Source organism: Neolamprologus brichardi, unplaced genomic scaffold (assembly GCF_056152115.1).
Source record: "Neolamprologus brichardi isolate AB-2024 unplaced genomic scaffold, ASM5615211v1 NODE_ptg000031l+_length_7269946_cov_1, whole genome shotgun sequence".
Lineage (NCBI taxonomy): Eukaryota > Metazoa > Chordata > Actinopteri > Cichliformes > Cichlidae > Neolamprologus > Neolamprologus brichardi.
The window spans coordinates 6,635,317-6,652,707 of NW_028270136.1; the positions used below are offsets into that span (position 1 = coordinate 6,635,317).

The 17,391-nt window shown below is 36.1% G+C and overlaps 1 pseudogene; it reads right to left on the reverse strand.

The window, feature by feature from the left end:
- Positions 1-11,677: 11,677 nt before the first annotated feature.
- LOC148094744 (uncharacterized) lies at positions 11,678-12,850 on the reverse strand (annotated as a pseudogene).
- Between the last annotated feature and the right edge of the window lie 4,541 nt (positions 12,851-17,391).

Consider the following 17,391-nt stretch of genomic DNA (forward strand, 5'->3'; position numbering starts at 1 on the left):
CATAAATGGTCTATTAAACTTCAGGGACATTTTCAGGGACAGTCAGAGGTCCTGTGTGGGGGCTTTGCTGCTACACGTAATAAATCCTGACTTTGTGTTTTTGCCCATCAGTAAATGGAAACATATCACAAAAAGTCATACTACTGTATGTAAGTTGCCAAATGTGCTACGCAATGCCAGGTTCATACTGCTTCAGTTACAATCACTGTTTACTTACCAGTAAAGGCAAAACCAAAGATCTCTTTCACTCTGTGTAACAAAAGACAAAGCACAAAAATACAGAATGAGACAACTCAAATCAGCATCACAGTCAATACTACATCACTCTGTGTAGTCCAAAAGATTCAGTACACTTCTTTGTTTACCACAGCAACAAACAACTCACCTCTTTTTTCTACACCTTATTAAAGATTACTGTCTTTATTAAGGTAAAATGTGGTTTCATCCATTTGTAATAAGCGACACACGTTTCTCAGTTATGTGATAGCTCTATTAGTTTGGTGCTAATAGATAACACAGTCGATTTAATAAGCAATGATTTGCTACACCTAGCAATGCACACTTTATCAAATTCAGACATCACAATTTCAGAGCATGAACAATCATACATGAAAGCTTGGGTGATATATTTGTAGGCTTCAACATTTGAGTTGGTCTGCATTCAAATTATGCTTCCTAAAAATATTATCACCTGCACACAGTATCATTTAGTATCATTTAATATGCTGTTGTTTTAAATATCTACATATCATATTTATAATATTAATGGTGCACTGCTGCATTTTATTTATTTGAAGGTGGCCTTTTTTATATTTCATTAATTTTTTACAAAGTCAGAAGTTAAACAGAGCTGCAGGTGTAGGTTTTATTTAAAAAACCAACCTGCACAAACAAGTGTTTGTTAAACAGTTCTTAAAATTTAACTAAAAAACTAAAATTAATTAATTAAAAAAAACTTCTTGTTAAGAGATGTTATTATTCTTATATTATGTGTTTTATCCTCACTCTCTCTCTCCCTTCTGTTATTTAACCCACAACACAAACACAGGCACAGGCACGTGACTCTTTTTCTCCCCGGCTGTGTCCCAAAACGTTGGCTGCATCCTCCGGAGACCGCATTTGAAGGCCGATTACGTCACAGCCAGGCGACGAAGGCTGTCCCAATTCGTCGAGTCCTTCAAATTCGGCCGACAAATGCGTCCTTCATTTCCCCGAATTTGAAGGATGGGTTGGGTGTGTCCTTCGTGGCCCACCATATCCCAGAATTCATAGCGAGGCCCAGCCAAATTTCAGCTGCCAACAATGACAGCCGCTACTAAGTTTTAAAATTACTCTTATTAATCTTTCTGGGCCACAAAATAAACTTTTAACATATTTTAAGGCGAGAAAGTAACGGTGTAAATTACAAATATCTGCTTGGTTTATCAAGACATCGCATATTTGTGTGCCGACGTTTTCGGAGACGTCTGTCACCCCACCGGCTCGATGGCAAGCCGGGGGGGGGTTCAATGGTCACTCCAGCCGGCGAGAGCAGCGGACTCCCGGCTGCATCGTTTTCAGACCCCCGCTCTTTCACTACTCAGGTTAAACATGATATATAAGTCACTTGGATAACTTAAAATGTAATTGTTTGCCTTTTTTCGGTGTTTTATTTGTTCTGGAGTGAATCGGTTTGGCTGAGATCAAAGTTATTAGATTATTAGATTAAATAAAGCTTTATTAATCCATCGGATGGGTTCCTCCGGGATTTTCACACAGCTCAATAAACGTTAAATGGTCGAGAATTTACGCCAGTGTCCTGTTATATTTTAAATAGCAAGGAGCAGACGGCCGAGTTTATTAAACGAGACAGCGGTGACGCAAATCTTAAGGCTAGACGTCCCATTTCACAGCCTCGCGCTTCCGGCCTTCTCGGTCTTTGAAGGACCCGGCCCAGGTAGACCGCGAAGGCCGGGTCCTCCGAAGGATGCAGCCGACGTTTTGTGACACAGCTAATGGCGGTAAAATGGCTCCTTTGAAGTTGCCGACCCTGCAGCTTCAGCAGCTAATCAGTGGTTCTAAAATGGCGGCTCATTACCTTACGACATAAAGACTGAGGCCGTTTTAACTGACTGATTTGTGAAGAGGAGAACTAACTTCAGCTTCCCTAAGAGACTCAGAAACACTAACACACCGAATGAACTAAATACAACACAGTAACTGTATTAAACAATCAAATGAATCATATTAATTTCACACTGGGCCTATAGCAGCTAGGCTAGGCGTTAGCGCTTAGGTTGTTAGGGCTAGCATACCAAACACTCCTTTTAAATACTAAAATTACAACGTTTCACTAAAAAAGCAGTCATTGTGTTACTTTAACATGACTTATACTTCGACTGGCTTTATAAGTCACTAACAACAACTGGGTAAATCACTATAACAGCTTATAGACATTTCATTTCAGAGAAGAGAGACAAAGAAGCAGAGCTTACCGGCAGGGATATAGCAGAGAGTGGGCGGAGATTCAGGAGTCAGCCAGAGACGTAAAAAAAGAGGCATTCACGGGTAGTGGGAAACTTCGCAATTACACAAAATTGACATTGAAAACGTGAAAAATATATGTAAATTTAAATATTATTATACTAGATTTTTTTGCAACAAAAAACAACTAGCAGAAATTTAATTCTATAAGTTTAATAAATGTTTCAAACAGGATTCTTTGAATTTGAAATAATGGTTAAAATACATAAATAAACATAAGGTCATTATGTTAAAATGTACTGTATTATGATAGATTTATTTAACTGACTGCAGTAATAAGAACAGTCTTCTTCTGAACACCAACGCCAAGGAGCTGGTGTTGGTGATCGCCTAAGCATCCTCACAGGACAGTGGCTGCAGAGGCTCATCTCACTCCACTGCAGGACTCAAGAGGTTCAGGAGGTCCCTTAACCCCACTGCCATAAGACTTTTTAACAGCGACTCCTGACATGTTCATTGCACATTTGTTTCTTTTATTCTAATACATATTGGTTGTAACCATATGAATTCTGAATTGCTTTAAAGCTGAAGCTGTCTGCTAAAACTAGCTGAAAAGTTGCAGAAATTGTAAAAACTTTGCAGAAGCAAAGGAACTTTGCTAAAATGTAATAACTTAGCAGAACTGCAATATCTTAGAGGAAACATAATACTTGGCAGAAATACAATAGCATAGCAGAACTTAGCAGAAATATTGTAACTTACCAGAAACATGATAACTTAGAAATAGTATGAAATAGTATGATTAAGCATAAATACTACATTTAGTAGAAATACTATGTTTTAGCACAAATACTATATTAAGCACAAATACTATAAAAAGTAGAAATACTATAAAAAGCAGAAATACTATAATTTAGAAATACTATAACACACACAGAAAGAGAGAGAAGCAACTTTGTAGATCAGTCAAGCAGCCTGGGAGCTGCTGGATTTGAATCCACCAATCAGGGATGCTGATTTATGGATTTATGGATGGATTTAGCAGAAATAATATATTAAGCACAAATCCTATAAAAAGCAGAAATACTATAATTTAGCAGAAATACTATAATTTAGCAGAAATACTATATTAAGCACAAATACTATATTAAGCACAAATTGTATAAAAAGCAGAAATACTATAAAAAGCAGAAATACTATAATTTAGCAGAAATACTATAAAAAGCAGACATACCTTAAAAAGTAGAAATACTATAATTTAGCAGAAATACTATATTAAGCAGAAATACTATATTAAGCAGAAATACTATAAAAAGCAGAAATACTATAAAAAGCAGAAATACTATATTAAGCACAAATCCTATTAAAAGCAGAAGTACTATATTAAGCAGAAATACTATAAAAAGCAGAAATATTATAATTTAGCAGAAATACTATAATTTAGCAGAAATACTATAAAAAGCAGAAATACCTTAAAAAGCAGAAATACTATAATTTAGCAGAAATACTATAATTTAGCAGAAATACTATATTAAGCAGAAATACTATAAAAAGCAGAAATACTATATTAAGCACAAATACTATGAAAAGCAGAAATACTATAATTTAGCAGAAATCCTATATTAAGCACAAATCCTATAAAAAGCAGAAATGCTATAATTTAGCAGAAATACTATAATTTAGCACAAATACTATATTAAGCACAAATCCTATATTAAGCAAAAATTGTATAAAAAGCAGAAATACTATAAAAAGCAGAAATGCTATAATTTAGCAGAAACACTATAAAAAGCAGAAATAGTATAATGTAGCAGAAATACTATAATTTAGCAGAAATACTATATTAAGCAGAAATACTATAAAAAGCAGAAATACTATATTAAGCACAAATCCTATAAAAAGCAGAAATACTATATTAAGCACAAATTTTATAAAAAGCAGAACTACTATTTTAAGCACAAATAGTATAAAAAGCAGAAATACTATATTAAGCACAAATCCTATAAAAAGCAGAAATACTATATTAAGCAGAAATAGTATGAAAAGCAGAAATACTATATTAAGCAGAAATAGTATGAAAAGCAGAAATACTATATTAAGCAGAAATATTATGAAAAGCAGAAATACTATAATTTAGCAGAAATCCTATATTAAGCACGAATCCTATAAAAAGCAGAAATGATATAATTTAGCAGAAATACTATAAAAAGCAGAAATACTATAATTTAGCAGAAATACTGTATTAAGCACAAATCCTATAAAAAGCAGAAATACTATGATTTAGCATAAATACTATATTAAGCACAAATCCTATAAAAAGCAGAAATACTATAATTTAGCAGAAATACTATAATTTAGCACAAATACTATATTAAGCACAAATCCTATATTAAAGACAAATCTTATAAAAAGCAGAAATATTATAATGTAGCAGAAATACTATAATTTAGCAGAAATACTATATTAAGCAGAAATACTATAAAAAGCAGAAATACCTTAAAAAGCAGAAATACTATAATTTAGCAGAAATACTATATTAAGCACGAATCCTATAAAAAGCAGAAATGATATAATTTAGCAGAAATCCTATAAAAAGCAGAAATCCTATAATTTAGCAGAAATACTATATTAAGCAGAAATACTATATTAAGCACAAATACTATAAAAATCAGAACTACTATATTAAGCACAAATCCTATAAAAAGCAGAAATACTATCATTTAGAAATACTATAACACACACAGAAAGAGAGAGAAGCCAGTTTCTAGGTCAGTCAAGCAGCCTGGGAGCTGCTAAATTTGAATCCACCAATCAGAGAGGCTGTGTACTTTTTTCCCGCCAAAACAGGTGCAGCCGTTTTTACACACACAGCAGAGAGACAGGATTTTTGCAGTCTATTTCTCATAGTGAGGACTAAACTCAAACAAATGACCATAATTTCCTAACCGTAGGGGCTAGAACGGTCATTCTTACACCGTTTTGTTCAGAAGAGATGGGGGAATCTTAAAGTGTTGACAATTTATCATTAAAATATGAATTAATAAAGATATTTGACTTATAATGCACCATAACTGAGTAGAGGCGAAGCAAAAACTGCCTTGACTTGCCCTCAAACAACGCTTTCTAACTCTAAATCTATTTGGAGTATCGATATCATTCTTTCACCGTAAGAGACAGCAGGCATTGGTGAACAGTCATGGAAATTTTCAGGTCTCTGTGGAAATCCATTAAAAAGATATGACGAGAGAAAAAAGTGGTTCATTTCCAGAGTTTGAAATCTGAAGAAATCTGAGCGAAGGACGAATTTCCTACCTTCAAACAAGTCTAACTCATCTCAGAACGGTAATAGGTGAGAAAATAATTCTTGAATTGTGAGCGTCAGGAGTGTCTGAAGATATATTGGCACAAGCCTCATGTCTTAACGTCGCTTCGTTAAGGAGATATGACGATTCGAATATGCCTCTCATTACAGAAATCAAGCGGTGATTTTGAACAAACTCTCCATTGACTTTCTATGGAGAGTTTTCCGACTTTGTGTTGGTCTGAGGAGATTTGCCAAAATTCTATAAATTCCACAGCAATGATAGTGACATTTTCTGAAAGCCAGCAAAAATACCTACGTTTTGATGTATAATTTGTGGAAGTTGAGTGAAAATTGAGCAAGTAGCAAGAAGTTGTTCGGACATGAAGAGAAAATTGCCAAAGGTACTGTGGCTCACTTAGAACCAACTGCATAGCAACCATAACAACCCATGTATTTTGTGAAAAATCACAAAGATGAAACTCAAAACTTGAAGAGGGATAAGATGAAAATGGTAACAGATATGAAAAAGCTGAATCATACATGAATAGCGCAATAATTTGTGAACATTCTAAAGTTTGAATGGTTGTTCTAGGTGAAAGTATGAGGAAGTAGTTAAGTTTCAAAAACAAGCAAGTTTTAGCAGAATTTCTGAAGTTTTCCATTCATTTCAATGGGACAAATTAAAGGAAAAAAGCTTAATATTTAAAAAAGTATAATAGCAAAAAATAGCAAAAGTCATAGCGATCATTAGCAGAAATAGCAGAATAGTTTAAAATTTGAATGGTGAAAATCGGCTGAAAATTGTGGAAGTAGTTAAGTGCCAAAAAACGGGGAAAAAAGTGGCAACTAGAATAATAATAATAACTAGAAAAATTTGCATTTCCTGCGAAAATGCTTTGTGGATGCCTTAACGCTGAAGATGTCTGCAGAAAAAAGCAGAAAAAAAGTGTTGCACTGAGTAGGATTCGAACTTGGCCCTTTCGGTCTCAAGGCGGCTAGTCATCTCACTGAGCCAAACTTATTCTCAGAAAAAAAGAGGTGGTGAGACTGACAATTCTGTTGAAATGAGCAGAAGCTGCTGAGAATTGTGCTGAGAAGAGGTGAAAAGGCTGAAAACCTTGCAGAAAAGAGGTGAATGAGCAGAATTTCTGCTGAAAAGAGGTAAAGAAGCAGAAAGTTGCGCTGAAAAGAGGTGAATGAGCAGAATTTCTGCAGAAAAGATGGAAAGAAGCAGAAAGTTGCACTGAAAAGAGATGAATCAGCAGAATTTCTGCTAAAAAGAGATGAATCAACAGAATTTCTGCTCAAAAGAGTTTTTTCTGAAAACAGCTGAGATTTGTGCCGATAAGAGGTGAAAAGGCTGAAAATTTTGTTGAAAAGAGTTGAATGAGCAGAATTTCTGCTCAAAAGAGTTTTTTCTGAAAACAGCTGAGATTTGTGCTGAAAAGAGGTGAAAATTCTGCTGAAAAGAGTTCAATCAGCAGAATTTCTGCTGAAAAAAGCTGAATGAGCAGAATTCTGCTAAAAAGAGGTTTTTGCTGAAAACAGCTGAAAAAGCTGGGATTTGTGCTGTTAAGGGGTGAAAAGTCTGAAAACTTTACAGAAAAGAGGTGAATCAGAAGAATTTCTGCTGAAAAGAGATGAATCAGCAGAATTTGTGCTCAAAAGAGTTTTTTCTGAAAACAGCTGAGATTTGTGCTGATAAGAGGTGAAAAGGCTGAAAATTTTGCTGAAAAGAGTTGAATGAGCAGAATTTCTGCAGAAAAGATGGAAAGAAGCAAAAAATTGCGCTGAAAAGAGGTGAATGAGCAGAATTTCTGCTGAAAAGAGGTGAATGAGTAGAATTCTGCTGACAAGAGGTTTTTGCTGAAAACAGCTGAAAAAGCTGGGATTTGTGCTGAAAAGTGGTGAAAAAATGTAAAATTTTGCTGAAAAGAGATGAATCAGCAGAATTTGTGCTCAAAAGAGTTTTTTCTGAAAACAGCTGAGATTTGTGCTGATAAGAGGTGAAAAGGCTGAAAATTTTGCTGAAAAGAGTTGAATGAGTAGAATTTGGGCTGAAAAGATGGAGAGAAGCAGAACATTGCGCTTAAAAGAGGTGAATGAGTAGAATTTCTTCTGAAAAGAGTTTTTTCTGAAAACAGCTGAGATTTGTGCTGATAAGAGGTGAAAAGGCTGAAAATTTTGCTGAAAAGAGGTGAATCAGAAGAATTTCTGCTGAAAAGAGTTCAATCAGCAGAATTTCTGCTGAAAAAAGGTGAATGAGCAGAATTCTGCTGAAAAGAGGTTTTTGCTGAAAAAAGCTGAAAAAGCTGGGATTTGTGCTGAAAAGAGGTGAAAAAATGTAAAATTCTGCTGAAAAGAGTTCAATCAGCAGAATTTCTACTGAAAAGAGTTCAATCAGCAGAATTTCTACTGAAAAGAGTTCAATCAACAGAATTTCTACTGAAAACAGTTCAATCAGCAGAATTTCTGCTGAAAAGAGGTTTTTGCTGAAAACAGCTAAAAAAAGCTGGGATTTGTGCTCAAAAGTGGTGAAAAAATTTAAAATTCTGCTGAAAAGAGTTCAATCAGCAGAATTTCTGCTCAAAAGAGTTCAATCAGCAGAATTTCTGCTCAAAAGAGTTTTTTCTGAAAACAGCTGAGATTTGTGCTGATAGGAGGTGAAAATGCTGAACCAATCAGAGGTACTTCTTCTGTCTGCTTTATCAGGCTGTGTACTTGTATGTATTTCTGCCATGGAGCGTTAACAAGAATCTGAGGTCCATATTAGGAAAGCTGCCAAAATCATAAAACTTTGCAGAATTGTAATAAATGATCAATATGAATTACTGGTCTGTGATAGTGTATTAATTTGTAGTGAAAAAAACATGTGGATAAGGTGGAATTGAACACACGACCTTTGGGCTTCAAACCCGTGTCATTACCAACTGCGCCACTGGCAAAGAGAGCGGGCGCATGGAAAACAGGCTGATGAGCAGTCAGAATTAGATCGCGGTAAGAGGCGAAAAACGCAGTTTTTTGGAGTTACAAAACGTCGTGTAACTCAAAAACTAGGTGGACTAGAAACATAATCCTTACACTGGGTCAATCAGCGGACTTTGCTGAACTTTGACTGCGATTTACATAGCTCTTTGTACTTCCGTCGCGGAGATATGACGAGAGAAGAAACGGCTTCATTTTCGGAGTTTGAAAACTGAGAGGAGGACAGATTTCCACCCCTCAAACAAACGTAATTTATGGCTCAACGGTAAGATGACTGTAAAAACTGCTTCGACTGTGAGTGTCAGCAGTGTCTGAAGATGAATTGGCACAAGCCTCATGTCTTAACTTTGCTTCGTTAAGGAGATATGACGATTTGAAAATGCCTTCAGTTTCAGTATTTCAGCTCTGAGTTTCACAACCTCCCCATAGACTTTGAATGGGGAGTTTTTAGACTTCGTGTCACTTCGAGGCAAATTGTAAAAAAACTGTAACTCGCACGATAATTATAGTGACACTGTCTTAAAGCCAGCAAAAATACCTACGTTTTGATGTATAATTTGTGGGGGATGAGTGGAAATTGAGTGAGTAGCAAGAAGTTGTTCAGACATGAAGAGAAAATTCAGAACGCACCAGTGCTCACTCTGAGTTAATTGCATAGCAACCATAGCAACGCATGTATTTTCTGAAAAATCAAAAATCTGCAACTGAAAACTTAAAGAGGCATTAAATGAAAACGGTAACAGATATGAAAAAGCTGAATCACACAGGAATAGCCCAATCATTTGAGAACGTTTTAAAGTTTGAATGGAGTTTCTACGTGAAAGTATGAGCATGTAGTTAAGTTTCAAAAACAAGCAAGTTTTAGCAGAATTGTGGAAGTTTCCCATTCATTTCAATGGGACAAATTAAAGGAAAAAAGTGTAATATTTTAAAAAGTATAATAGTAATAAACACCAAAAGATATAGCACACATTAGCAGAAATAGCAGAACAGTTTAGAGTTTGAACTGAGAAAATTGGCTGAAAACTGAGGGAGTAGTTAAGCGCCAAAAAACGTACGGAAGCAACTAGAATAAAGTAGAATAAAGAAGAAAGAGAAACAGGATCTCAATAGTGTGGATGCCCTTTCAGGCATCCACACAATAAAGAGAAACAGGAAAACAATAGTGTGGATGCCTTAAAGCATCCACACAATAATAATAAAGAACTAGAAAAATTTGCATTTCCTGCGAAAATGCAGTGTGGATGCTTTAAAGCTGAAGCTGTCTGCAAAAACTAGCTGAAAAAGCTGAAATGTTGCAGAAATTGTAAAAACTTTGCAGAAGCAAAGGAACTTTGCTAAAAAGTAATAACTTAGCAGAACTGCAATATCTTAGAGGAAACATAATACTTGGCAGAAATACAATAGCATAGCAGAAGTTAGCAGAAATATTGTAACTTACCAGAAACATGATAACTTCTCAAATATACAAGAATTTAGGAGAAATAGTATAAGATAACAGAAAGAATACATTTAGCCAAAAATACTTAAACATTACAGAAACACTATGATTTAGAAAAATAGTACAACATAGCAGAAATACTGTGATTTACCAGAGAAACTGTGATCAAATATGAATATTGTAATTTTAAATTAATACTATGTTTTAGCACAAATACTATAATTTGACAGAAATACTATCATTTGGCAGAAATACTATGTTTCAGCACAAATACTCTGGTTTAGCACAAATATTATAACATAGCAGAAATACAATTATATAGCAGAAATGCTATATTTAGAAAGAGAAATATAATATAGTAGAAATAATATGATTTAGCAGAAATACTGTAATCAACACATATACTGTAACATGACAGAAATTCCTCCACTTAGTAGTAATACTATAACATAACACAAATGTTATGATTTGGCACAAAAACCATGATTTGGCAAAAATACTATGATTTAGCAGAAATACTATGATTGAGCAGTACTACTACCAGTACTAAGTACTAAGATGTAGTAAAAGTACTTTGATTTAACAGAAATACAATTATGGAGGAGTAATACTTTAAAATGGGAGAAATATTGATACACACACACATACACAGAGCCTAAAGGGAACAGTATTTGTGCCATAGAGTGTTAACAAGAATGTGAGGTCCATATTAGAAAAGCTGGTAAAATCATAAAAAAGTTTGCAGAATTGTAATAAATGATGAATATGAATTACTGGGTTGTGTTAGTGTATTAATTTGTAGGGAAAAAAACATGTTGACCAATGTGGGATTGAACCCACGACCTTTTGGTTAAAGACCCGTGTCATTACCAACTGCGCCACTGGGAAAGAGAGCGGGCGCCTGGAAGACAGGGTCATGAGCAGTCAGAATTAGATCGCGGTGAGAGGCGTGCTGAGATATGACGAGAGAAGAAACGGCAGACCTCAGATATGATTGGCTGGCTGGGAAGCCGTGCAGGCCCTGATATGTAAATTTCAGGGCTAAGTGTCTCAGTCCTCACAGAGGATTGGCTGCCTGGGGACCTGGCAGTAATATATAGAAATAGTATGATTAAGCAGAAATACTATAAAAAGCAGAAATACTATAATTTTACAGAAATACTATAATTTAGCACAAATACTATATTGTCACGGGGGTGTGGGGAAGAAGGACCCAGGCGCAGTGCTCTGTGTATAAACAGTGCGTTTATTTACAGTGTGTGGAAATAACAACAAATTCCCGTGCTTTCCCCAGACTCCCGTGTTGTGTCTTCTCCCACTGTTTGTGCTCTCCGCTCCCGTGTCTCAGCACTCCCCGTGCTGGCTGCTGTCTGGCACTCCACCCCTCTCCTCTGGACACAATAGAAGCAGCCGTCAGGACACATACAATCGCGGGCATATACACACACACTAACCAAGCACAACTGGATGACTGACGTGGAGTCTCACGCAATGATCCCGCGTCGGTGGGAGCTCCAAGACTCTCTTAAGTAGCCAGAACCAAAACAAGCAAAAACAACAAACAACAAACCCTCCCAGGTCACAGTCCCAAAGTCAGACCGCGCATCCCGCAGCGGCGCATCCCGCTCGCCGATCTCCCCCGGCTGCGGCGCGGGCTCCTCCCGCTCGCCGAGGTCCCCCGGCTAGGGCGCGGGCTCCACTCGCTCGCCGAGCTCCGGCGCGGGCTCCACCTGCTCGCCGAGCTCCGGCGCGGGCTCCACCTGCTCGCCGAGCAGCGGCGCTGGCTTCTCCTGCTCGCCGAGCAGCGGCGCAGGCTCCTTTGGCAGCGGCGCTGGCTTCTCCTGCTCGCCGGGCAGCGGCGCTGGCTCCACCGGCTCGCTGAGCTCCTCCAGCAGCAGCGCTGGCTCCACCGGCTCGCTGAGCTCCTCCGGCAGCGGCGCTGGCTCCACCGGCTCGCCGAGCAACTGCTCGGGCAGTGCGAGCTCCACTGGCTCGCCGAGCTTCTGCTCGGGCAGTGCGAGCTCCACCGGCTCGCCGAGCTCCTGCTCGGGCAGTGCGAGCTCCTCCTGCTCGCCGAGCTCCTGCTCGGGCAGTGCGAGATCCTCCGGCTCGCCAAGCTCCTGCTCGGGCAGGGCAGGTCCGGGTGGCGACGTAGCAGCCGGTGAAGAAGATGGCAGAAGGGTGACTGCAGGCGGATGAGATGACGGCGGTGCCACAGCTGCAGATGTTGAAGCAGCGAGTAGTGTGGAGACCTCTGACCGAGGTGATGTTACCTGCGCTGTCGGCTCGTCCACTGCAGACACAAAACCAGATGGGGAGGGAAATGGAAAATTGTCCGTACTACTCACCACAGCCGACTCTTGAGAAGTTCGTGGATTAGGCTGCGGTGAGGAAAGCCGGTGGAGCGAACGTCGTTTCCGTGTAGACGTCAGGGCCGGCATCTCAGGCTGTGAATCCACCAGCGGTCCGGGCCGGTGAGCAGCCTGAGGAGGAGAGTGGAGGTGGAGGGTGGAAAGCAGGAAGTCCAGGACAACTGGATTGAGGGAGTCCACCAGCCAGGGGAATTTAACAAGCTTCTCCACATATGTACAAGCATAGAGCAAAAGGGGAAGCAACACCAAAAATACATAAGATATAACTAGTCCATAACTGCTCATGGATCCTGGGTTGCTCAGACGAAGAACCCTGACATATATTAAGCACAAATCCTATAAAAAGCAGAAATACTATAATTTAGCAGAAATACTACATTAAGCACAAATACTATATTAAGCACAAATACTATAAAAAGCAGAAATACTATAAAAAGCAGAAATATTATAATTTAGCAGAAATACTATAATTTAGCAGAAATACTATAATTTAGCAGAAATACTATATTAAGCACAAATACTATATTAAGCACAAATCCTATAAAAAGCAGAAATACTATAATTTAGCAGAAATACTACATTAAGCACAAATACTATATTAAGCACAAATACTATAAAAAGCAGAAATACTATAAAAAGCAGAAATATTATAATTTAGCAGAAATACTATAATTTAGAAGAAATACTATAATTTAGCAGAAATACTATATTAAGCACAAATACTATATTAAGCACAAATCCTATAAAAAGCAGAAATACTATAATTTAGCAGAAATACTATATTAAGCACAAATCCTATAAAAAGCAGAAATACTATAATTTAGCAGAAATACTATTAAAAGCAGAAATACTATAAAAAGCAGAAATACTATAATTTAGCAGAAATATTATATTAAGCACAAATACTATAAAAAGCAGAAATACTATAATTTACCAGAAATACTATATTAAGTAAAAATCCTATAAAAAGCAGAAATCCTATAAAAAGCAGAAATACTATAAAAAGCAGAAATATTATAATTTAGCAGAAATACTATAATTTAGCAGAAATACTATAATTTAGCAGAAATACTATATTAAGCACAAATACTATAAAAAGCAGAAATACTATAATTTAGCAGAAATACTATATTAAGCACAAATCCTATAAAAAGCAGAAATACTATAATTTAGCAGAAATACTATTAAAAGCAGAAATACTATAAAAAGCAGAAATACTATATTAAGCACAAATCCTATAAAAAGCAGAAATACTATAATTTAGCAGAAATACTATATTAAGCACAAATACTATATTAAGCACAAATCCTATAAAAAGCAGAAATACTATAATTTAGCAGAAATACTATATTAAGCACAAATCCTATAAAAAGCAGAAATACTATAATTTAGCAGAAATACTATTAAAAGCAGAAATACTATAAAAAGCAGAAATACTATAAAAAGCAGAAATACTATAATTTAGCAGAAATATTATATTAAGCACAAATACTATAAAAAGCAGAAATACTATAATTTACCAGAAATACTATATTAAGTAAAAATCCTATAAAAAGCAGAAATCCTATAAAAAGCAGAAATACTATAAAAAGCAGAAATACTATTAAAAACAGAAATACTATAATTTAGCAGAAATACTATAATTTAGCAGAAATACTATATTAAGCAGAAGCACTATAAAAAGCAGAAGTACTATAATTTAGCAGAAATATTATATTAAGCAGAAATATTATATTAAGCAGAAATACTATAAAAAGCAGAATTACTATAAAAAGAAGAAATACTATAATTAAGCAGAAATACTATAATTTAGCAGAAATACTATAAAAAGCAGAAATACTATAATTTAGCAGAAATACTATATTAAGCAGAAATACTATAAAAAGAAGAAATACTATAATTTAGCAGAAATACTATAAAAAGCAGAAATACTATAATTTAGCAGAAATACTATAAAAAGCAGAAATACTATAAAAAGCAGAAATACTATAATTTAGCAGAAATACTATATTAAGCACAAATACTATAAAAAGCAAAAATACTATAAAAAGCAGAAATAGTATAAAAAGCAGAAATACTATATTAAGCACAAATACTATAAAAAGCAGAAATACTATAATTTAGCAGAAATACTATAATTTAGCAGAAATACTATATTAAGCACAAATACTATTTTAAGCACAAATCTTATAAAACGCAGAAATACTATAATTTAGCAGAAATACTATATTAAGCAGAAATACTATGAAAAGCAGAAATACTATGATTTAGAAATACTATAACACACACAGAAAGAGAGAGAAGCAACTTTGTAGATCTGTCAAGCAGCCTGGGAGCTGCTGGATTTGAATCCACCAATCAGAGATGCTGTGTACATTTTCCCGCCAAAACAGGTGCAGCCGTTTTTACACACGCAGCAGAGAGAAAGGAATTTTTGCAGTCTATTTCTAATTGTGACGACTACCGTCCAAACAAATGGCCATAATTTCCTAACCGTAGGGGCTAGAATGGTCATTCTTACACCGTTTTGTTCAGAAGAGATGGGGGAATCTTCAAGTGTTGACAATTTATCATTAAAATATGAATTATTAAAGATATTTGACTTGTAATGCACCATAACTGAGTAGAGGCTAAGCGAAAACTGCCTTGACTTGCCCTCAAACAACGCTTTCTAACTCTAAATCTATTTGGAGTATTGATATCATTCTTTCACCGTAAGAGACAGCAGGCTTTGGTGAACAACCATGGAAATTTTCAGGTCTTTGTGGAAATCTATCAAAAAGATATGACGAGAGAAAAAAGTGGCTCATTTCCAGAGTTTGAAATCTGAAGAAATCTGAGCGAAGGACGAATTTCCTACCCTCAAACAAACGTAATTCATGGCCAAATGGTAATAGGTGAGAAAAAAATTCTTGAATTGTGAGCGTCAGGAGAGTCTGAAGATATATTGGCACAAGCCTCATGTCTTAACTTCGCTTCGTTAAGGAGATATGACGATTCGAATATGCCTCTCATTACAGAAATCCAGCGGTGATTTTGAACAAACTCTCCATTGACTTTCTATGGAGAGCTTTGAGACTTTGTGTTGGTCTGAGGAGATTTGCCAAAATTCTATAAATCCCACAACAATGATAGTGACATTTTCTGAAAGCCAGCAAAAATACCTACGTTTTGATGTATAATTTGTGGAAGTTGAGTGAAAATTGAGCAAGTAGCAAGAAGTTGTTCGGACATGAAGAGAAAATTGCCAAAGGTACAGCAGCTCACTTAGAACCAACTGCATAGCAACCATAACAACCCATGTATTTTGTGAAAAATCACAATTTTGCAACTCAAAACTTAAAGAGGGATAAGATGAAAACGGTAACAGATATGAAAAAGCTGAATCATACATGAATAGCTCAATATTTTGTGAACATTTTAAAGTTCGAATGGTTGTTCTAGGTGAAAGTATGAGGAAGTAGTTAAGTTTCAAAAACAAGCAAGTTTTAGCAGAATTGCGGAAGTTTTCCATTCATTTCAATGGGACAAATTAAAGGAAAAAAGCTTAATATTTTAAAAAGTATAATAGCAAAAAATAGCAAAAGTCATAGCGATCATTAGCAGAAATAGAAGAATAGTTTAAAATTTGAACGGTGAAAATCGGCTGAAAATTGTGGAAGTAGTTAAGTGCCAAAAAACGTACGGAAGCAACTGGAATAATAATAAAGTATAAAGAATAAAGAGAAACACGAACTCAATAGTGTGGATGCCTTAAAGCATCCACACAATAATAAAGTATAAAGAATAAAGAGAAACAGGAAAACAATAGTGTGGATGCCTTAACGCATCCACACAACTAGAAAAATTTGCATTTCCTGCGAAAATGCTGTGTGGATTCCTTAACGCTGAAGATGTCTGCTGAAAAAAGCTGAAAAAGTTCAATTAAAGGGTTGCCCTGAGTAGGATTCGAACTTGGCCCTTTTGGTTTCAAGGCAGGTAGTCATCTCACTGAGCCAAACTCATTCTCACAAAGAAGAGGTGGAGAGACTGACAATTCTGTTGAAATGAGCAGAAGCTGCTTAGAATTGTGCTGAGAAGAGGTGAAAAGGCTGAAAACTTTGCAAAAAAGAGGTGAATCAGCAGAATTTCTGCTGAAAAGAGTTAAAGAAGCAGAAAGTTGCAGTGAAAAGAGGTGAATGAGCAGAATTTCTGCAGAAAAGATGGAAAGAAGCAGAAAGTTGCACTGAAAGGAGATGAATCAGCAGAATTTCTGATCAAAAGAGTTTTTTCTGAAAACTGCTGAAATTTGTGCTGATAAGAGGTGTAAAATGCTGAAAATTTTACTGAAAATAGTTGAATGAGCATGATTTCTGCAGAAAAAAGGTAAAGAAGCAGAAAGTTGCACTGAAAAGAGATGAATCAGCAGAATTTCTGCTCAAAAGAGTTTTTTCTGAAAACAGCTGAGATTTGTGCTGATAGGAGGTGAAAATGCTGAACCAATCAGAGGTACTTCTTCTGTCTGCTTTATCAGGCTGTGTACTTGTATGTATTTCTGCCATGGAGTGTTAACAAGAATCTGAGGTCCATATTAGAAAAGTTGCCAAAATCATAAAATTTTGCAGAATTGTAATAAATGATCAATACGAATTACTGGTCTGTGATAGTGTATTAATTTGTAGTGAAAAAAACATGTGGATAAGGTGGAATTGAACACACGACCTTTGGGCTTCAAACCCGTGTCATTACCAACTGCGCCACTGGAAAAAAAGAGAGCGGGTACTTGGAAAACAGGCTGATGAGCAGTCAGAATTAGATCGCGGTAAGAGGCGAAAAACGCCGTTTTT